Below are 7,709 nucleotides of genomic sequence, written 5' to 3'. Positions count from 1 at the left end.
GCACTCTGTCCTCTGTCTCTGGGCGCCCTGTGACAGGCATGGTCTTCAGCTCGGCTCTGAGGACCCTGCCAGCTTTGCTGTGCTCAGGTTAAGGAGTGAGCAGCTTTCTGTCGCAGCACCCGGAGCTCCCCCAGAGGAAGGGGAAGGGCCCAGCCGCTGCCACGCTTCCTCTCCTTTAGGAAAGAACTGTACTCAATGACCACCATCATCCTTTAAATTTCATTTACAAAATATTTATGCAAGTTAGTTTTATTTCTTGTTTTATAAATCAAATTTATAGAGAAAAGCACAAGGGTGGTTGCCAGGGGCTGGGGGAAGGAGGGGGCAGCCGGTGTTGGTGTTAAATGTAAACAGTTTTATTTTGGTAAGATTATGTGGACGTGGATGGTGATGATAGTTGTGTAACAAGAAGAATGTCCTTAACGTCCCTGAACTGCACATTTAGAAATGGCTGATGATAAATCTTATGCATTTTACCACAAGAAAATGAACAAGTCCGGAGGTCCAATCAGTGGGGTTCCCTGAATGATGGCCACAGGGTCGGCCGAGGAAGAGAGTGAGGCATACACAGCGCTTAAACAGAGGCTGTGGCACATTCCCACAATCCCTCTGCAGAAGGGTCTCCTGGCCCCAAAAATGCTAGTGTCCCTGGACAAAATGATGGGAGAGCGGCGCTGCCCTGGGGCAAGGGGTCAGGGTGGCCTCCGCCCCCTGGGATCCACTCAGGGCCCCGCGCAGAGTCAGGCGCCCTCTGCCTTGAGAGCCGTCCAATGTGCAGAGAGAACTCACCAGATCTGTGGCAGAGCTGTGCTCAGCGGCAGAAGGCGGCTCCACACATGGCCCCAAGGCCTCCGTGACCCGAGGCCCACACCCCCAAACTATACGGACCCTCAGCCACACACGCCTGCGCCTGTCCTGCTCCCAGGCTTGGGCCTTCCCAGGGAAGGTGCAGGGGCACGAAGTGAAGGTCAGGGTCCCCCAGACTGGGCATGAGATAAGGGAAGGAGCATGGTCCTTCCTCAGGGAGCAAGGCCACCAGGCAATGCCAAACCCAGGGCCTGGGTCCCTCTACCCCCACTGATTCCCATTAGCCAGCAGCCCGTATCCAGGAGGTGTGAGATGAATAAAGAAAGCCTATTTCCATATGGAGTTGGGAAGCAATGCAGGGAGGGTGAATCTTACTACACAAGCCGAGGCCAAAGAAGGGTTTTCTTCTTGCCTGGCAACAACCCAGCCAATGAAAAGCCTCCTCAACCCAGTCAATAAGAAAATGCCACAACCCAAGCCCCTGAGAAGCGGCCACAACTCAGCCAATGAGAAGCTGCCACAAGTCAGCCAATGAAAAGCTTCCACATCTCAGCCAATGAGAAGCCGCCACAACCAGAACTCTAGCTCTCCTCTAAGAACTTTTATTTGGAACAACCCTGCCTAACGCCCTCCTTTCCTGTCTGAAAAGACAGTCTCCTCATTTGTTCTCGGACATGCGGGTGGTTTGCCCTGGGTTGTGTGTCCTGAATTGCAATTTCTCTGCTATTCCTGAATAATCTCATCTCTGCTGGTTAACTATCTGGCCATTTTATTTTTATGGTTGACGGTGGTAAGGCAGTTCTAAGAGCTTTGTGACATTCAGACTAGAGGCGACCTTGGAAGTGGGGTCCCAGGCTCCTGCAAAAAGGCTGAAGTGAGGACCTCACTAAGTCGGAAGCCAGGGCTCCAGGAATCCCGATTCCTCTTTCGTGTCAGCCTCTCATTCCACAGCCTCCTCCAAAGCTCTCCTTGAACCCCAGCCCAGGAAAGGGGAAGAGTGCGGTGGGTGTCATTGCTGAGCCCCTGAGACGCGGGGGTGGGGGAACTTCTGCGGAGCAGGGGCCAGAGGCCCAGCGTCAGATCTCCACTCGGATTCTTACAGACCAGGACACAGTTGTGGAATGACGGCTTCCAGAACGCTGAGACAAACACCGCCTCGAAGTTCCTGGGGGAATAAAGGGAGTATGTGGACCGCCCTCTGGGGGTGATGTTGTGCTGTCTGAAGGTGACAAGTAGGTAAATAACGAGGGTATTTCCAGCCACTCAGGCATCCAGATCATCTCCTCTGTGGGCAAACTGGGTCACGGAGAGAACCCTTTCGTGTGACCCTCGGGGTCACCGGGCAAGATCCAGTGCCTCAAATTAGAGATTGAAATGCTCAGTTCACGTTGTGTCCCAGGCTCTCAACCCGCCCCCCCGCCCAAGTCCTGCGTTCTCGGCCTTCTCCCACCCACCGTGTCCTGGGTGCTCTGGGTTCTCATTAAACCACTCATTGGCTTGGCTTTCTGAGGAAATGCAAGATCAGACACAGCATTCTTGAACGTCACAGACTTTCCAGCAGGTCTGGTTGGTTCGATGGAGCCTGACAGTACAAAGGGATGGCTTCCAAGCCAGGCCGGTCAAGGCAGCGACGGCAGTGGCCCTGAGCGCACCAGACCCCCTCGGGAAGCTTCCTTTCACACACAGTCGGTTCGCCCAGCCTGCTCACCCCTCAACCCTTCCTCTGGACCTTGAAAAGTCCTGGGTAAGCTTTAAACCACTTCTGGTTACCTCTAGTTTGCCCTCCTTCCCCACCCCTGCCTCCCAGGGCAGCATCCTGTGGTCTACACCACCAGCGTGGATTGGACTTGTTTGCACACTTTGCCTGGCTGCCAGACTGTGAGCAATCCGTGGGTGGACAAACCTGCCTCTTGGGGCGGGGGTGGTCAGGCCCGGATTGGACCGGGTGTCATTCTTCTACTTCCATGACATGCAAACCCAGAGGCTCTTAGCCAGGCATTTTCAAGGGCAGGAAGCAAGGACCCTGTGATGGCTGCTGAAGGTCGGGGCTGGCCTGTTTGAATTTCCAGAGGCTCCAGGCTTAGTTCAGTAGGATGGAATTTAAACCTCTTCTCTGGCTTCCCACCACCCCAGTGATGTGTGTGTGTGTGTACACGCACTCAGGAAGGTGAGACCAAAGTTCCCTCCTGGGTCTGGAAACAGGAGCTTAGAAGCCAGAGGTACCTGGGCACACGGTCTCTCTGTACCCTCAAGGGATTCCCAGGAATCGTAAATCGGAAGCAGTGGTTCTCACCCCAGCTGAACAATCTAATTGCCCACAAAGCAGGGTTGAACTCACAATGCCTGGCACTCACTCTCCTCCCCAGATTCTGGCCTCCGCTGTAAGATGGGGAGGCCCAAGGCTTCCCACTGGGCATTTGAAAATGCTCCCCAAGTTAGTCAGATGTGCACAAGGGTTGAGGACTGTTGATCTGAGGGAGTGAATCAAGAAGGAAGTGGGGAGTGGGAAGGCACCTGGGTGGTTCAGTTGGTTAGGCATCAACTCTTGGTTTCAGCTCAGATCATTATCTCACAGTTCGTGAGTTCGAGCCTTACATCTGGCTCTGTACAGTCAGATTGAGATTCTTTCTCTTTTCCTCTCTCTTGTCCCTAACCTGCTCTCTCGCTCTCTCTCAAAATAAATACAAATAAGCTTTAAAAAAAAAAAAAGGAAGAGAGAGGGTTCAGTGAGGCCTCCAAATGGGAAGTGGAAAGCAAGGTAGGGGGGTCAGGGAAGCAGAGAGCTGACCATTCCCTGCATAGGAATTTCTGGGGACATGCAGAGAGTGCAGAGACCAGGGGACCCAGCACTCATAAATACTATGACTGATGACAGTTTGTGTCTCCAGCTCAAGCTTTGTGTCCGCATGCCGCTCAGGGAGCTTCACAAGTGCTGACTCATTGAAGTTTTGTGGCATCACGTAAAGTAGTTAGAAGCTCTCCCTTCTGCAGATAAGGTCAGAGGAGTGCCCAGGGATGGCACCCGGAGCGGCAGCAGGGCAGGGATTTCAGCCCAGTCTCAGATGGACCCACAGGGGTGGGGATGGGGGGATGGGAGCAGCGCCCTGAGCCTGCCCTGAGCCCCCGCTGCCCTCCAGAGCAGACACAAGGGCACTGGGCCAGATCCTGCTTCTCTGTTGTTGCCCAAAACTCTGGTCTTGGTGTTATCTTTTTTGTGGCCTTAAAATGATTGCTGTGTTCAGTCTGTATTCTAGCTCATGGAAATGAGAGAAAGTCTAGGTTGCATAAGGCTATAAATCTTGTGTTGTTCACTCCTAATTATGCAAGGGATAATTTGTAAAACTCACAAATAATCACTGGATCTAGGAATTGCCAAGGACTCTAGTGGCATACCTGTCCAGACTATGGAGTTCACAAACATTAAACAGAATGGGACCAAGAGGGAGCAAGGGAAAAGAACTGAATGGTTTGAATCCAACTCCTAGTCCCCAACCCAAGATTTGGGCTCCCGGCTGCACACAAGGAATCTGTATTCTAAAGTCATGATTCTGATGCTCTAAGACTTGGGAGCCAGTGGTGGGAATGGCCTGTGAACTGGAAAATTAAGCCTTGCATCCCATAAGCCAGTGGCTTAGGCTGCCCAGAGAAGTGGAAAGAGCCCCCTCTGGGAGCCAGGGCTCTGAATTCCAGTTTTGACTTTGCTCGTACTAGGTGGACAGTCACTGGTATCCAGACCTTTCAGTTTCCTTATCTGTGAAATACAAAAATGGGACAAAATAATCCCCAAACTGTTCCTGTGATGAATTCATCTGATTCCATGAGAGTCTAAATTCTTATTCAGTAAGGGCAAGAGTATTTTTAAAGGAATGGGGGTCAATTCCCCAAAGGGGAGTTGTCATAATTTTAGCATCTCTTCCGAAATCTGCTTAGGAAATTTGGCAAGACCTTCCAATCAGTTCTTTTGTCTTCCTTCCTTCCCATCACAGGGACCCTTAAAGCCAGTGACACATGGGCCTTCCACTTCTTGCCTGACTCTCAGAAATCTCCCTCTGACCCTTGCTCCTTCCTTCCCAGAACCCCAGAACGGCAATTTTCAATCCTGGCTGTGTATTAGGATCACCTGGGAGGCTCTTATGACTTGTTGGCACGCAGGCTTTCCCCCCCAGACAACTGAATCAAAATTGGGGGGGGGGTTGGCTTAGGCATCTGCATTTGTAAAGCTCCCCAGTTGATTGCAATACATGAGAATGTTGGAGCCAGCTCCCCAGACCTGGTGTGAAAACAGGGGTGATGGGTCTCAAGGTACTTCTTTACCCACGTAAGAGAGCGAAAGTGTAGGGTGGAATTTACAGTATTGTCAAGTCTTCTCTGCCTAGACCTACATGTCAGTATTTTAGATACACGACATTGGTATCCATAGCATCAAATACACTATGGATGTGAAATGAAAACACCAGGCCATCTGACACCACCATACGCCTACTGGTGGACCTGAGTCAAGTGTCCTGAGTCCAGTCTTCCCATTTGCAGAGTGAACCCAGCATTTCCCTCTTGACCTTACAGGATTGTTAGATGAATCACATGATGCAATGCACGTGAATTGACTTTGTAAATGATAAAGCACTACACAAATTGACTACACAAATTGAATGGGTTTAAGCATCTTGTATGTAGAAGGAGTTCACATATTCAACAAAAATATATTGGTTCTTTCCCAATGAATGCATGGACTCAATGCAGCTTTACTACCAATCAAAATGCCAGCAGCCTTCTTTATAGAAATCAACAGATTCTAAAATTTGCATGGAAATGCCAAGGACCTTGAATTGTCAAAACAGTTTTGAAAAAGAAGTACAGCCTTGGAGGACTCACATTCCCTGGTTATGAAGCAACCACAATCAAGATAGCATATCAGTGTAAAGGTAGGCAAGTAGTTCAATGAAATGAAATCCCCAAATAGATCTATCTATATGTATATATGTATACATATATATACGGCCATGTGAATGTTTATAAAACTGACAAGACAATTTGATGGAGAAAGGATAGTCTTTCAACAAATGATATTGGAAAAACTAGATAACCACATTTGAGATATATGTAAGTGTATGTATATACATAAGTCTCCTAGGAAAGAAGAAACAAATTATAAAATTATTGCATCTCCATACAGCAGAACACTATTCAGAAAGAAAAAAGGCATGAACTAGAGACATACACATTAGGATGGATGCATCACTAAAATATTATACTAAGTGAAAGAAGCTGGACACAAAGGCTACATATTGATTTCACATATGTGAAATTTTACAAAAAACAAAACTATAGTGATAGAAAGCAGATCAGACAGAAACCTGCCAAGAGTCAGGGGGTAGGATGTGGGGATTGAATATAGAGGGACTTAAGGAAACTTTGGGGAGATGGAAATATTCTATATCATGATTGTAATAATGCTGCACAACTGTATGCATTCACTGGTCAAAACTCACTGAATTGTTTAATTAAAAATGGTGAACTTCATTGTATGTAGATTATATTTAAAAAGAGCTGACAAAAAATTATCAGAGTCTTTGGCTTATCAGGTACTATGCTGGGTACATCAAGATGAATCAGACATGACCCCTTCCTGCAAGCACTTGCAAATAAATGCAACACATCACTGAAAGTGCTGTGTTAGAGCCTGCACGCAGAATAGAAAGAGGTTGATTCTCACCAGAGGAGGGAGAGCAGTCTAGATGGTATTTGAGCCAAATCTTAAAAGATAGGTAGCTATTTGCCAAGTAATAAAGGAGAGAAAAGCAATTCTAAGCAGCAAGAGCCAAAGAACAAAACCTCACAAACTGGAAATAGCTAGACATGTTCCAGGAAATGCAAGTGGTTGGTCAAAATGTAAGTTTCCAAGAAGAGCATGTCTGAAGATGAAAATGTTGAAGGGTCTCAGACCACATGCTCAGGCACTCAAGTTTCCTCCTATAAACAAAGAGAAACTATTGAATAGTTTTGTGCTGTAATGAACAGGTTCAGTTTGGTGTTTTATAAATATTACTCTAGAAGAAGATTGAAGGGTGGTAGCAGCTAGATTGAAGGCTAAGACGCCAATTATAAGACTCTTGCCGTCACTCAGATAAGATAAACAGTGAGTTTTGTTCTGTGGGGTAACATCGACATGAGAGTCATGAGAGATATTAAGGGAGCATAGCCCGATGTGTTTGCGCATGCTGCCTAAGAGAATGATAGAGAGTCAAGCTGGATTCCAGCTTGGGTGACTCAATGGCTGGTGGTGACATTTTTCCAGATGGCAGATGCAGGGAAGAGCAAGCATGGAAAGGAAAGATAAGTTTGGGCTGGTGCATGGTTAACTTTTGTACAGTCCATTCTAGTAGAGTGTCTACAAGGAAACTGAATATCCAAGAGTAAAATTCAGAAGAGATCTAGACTAGATGTATGGTTCAAAGTAATGCATACACATAAGCGAAATAAGTCAGGCAGAGAAAGACAGATACCATATGTTTGCACTCATAGGTCTAACAGGAAATTTCCAGAATAATCTAGCTTCAAGAAAAGCAAGCAGTTAGTAGTGCTTAAGAAAAATTGATTCAGTATCTAAGGGATAGTTGATACCTGTCACAACACAGCATTTTATATACTGTTAAGTGAAACTGCAATACAATCTAAGTTTATTTTGGGAGTGTTTGCTGTATCGTTGGATTTAATGAAATGTTTAGAGGTGCAGTAGGCATGACTTTGAGTAGATAATGAAAGAAAATGCAAAATGCTAATTGATTCATGATGTGGTTTCATCTTAGCTTGGGCAAACCATGCAGTATTTAATATATAGTAGCAGAATATTTACTATTGAAGCTTGAAAAGATGTGAGTTCTTTGTGTGCAATCTTTCATTTA

The 7,709-nt window shown here is 47.1% G+C and overlaps 1 long non-coding RNA gene across 3 annotated transcripts in view; it reads left to right on the top strand.

The window, feature by feature from the left end:
* Positions 1-1,429: 1,429 nt before the first annotated feature.
* Positions 1,430-7,709, top strand: part of LOC115290846 — a 9,244-nt gene continuing 2,964 nt past the window's right edge. For 2 of the 3 annotated variants that reach the window (XR_003908255.1, XR_003908253.1), the window contains exons 1-2: positions 1,430-2,043; positions 2,366-2,551. This is a non-coding gene — a long non-coding RNA (uncharacterized LOC115290846). The remainder of the gene's footprint in view (positions 2,044-2,365; positions 2,552-7,709) is intronic. The other variant, XR_003908254.1, reaches the window with a different exon arrangement.

Source organism: Suricata suricatta, chromosome 4 (genome assembly GCF_006229205.1).
Source record: "Suricata suricatta isolate VVHF042 chromosome 4, meerkat_22Aug2017_6uvM2_HiC, whole genome shotgun sequence".
Lineage (NCBI taxonomy): Eukaryota > Metazoa > Chordata > Mammalia > Carnivora > Herpestidae > Suricata > Suricata suricatta.
This window is presented reverse-complemented; position numbering and strand designations above follow the sequence as displayed.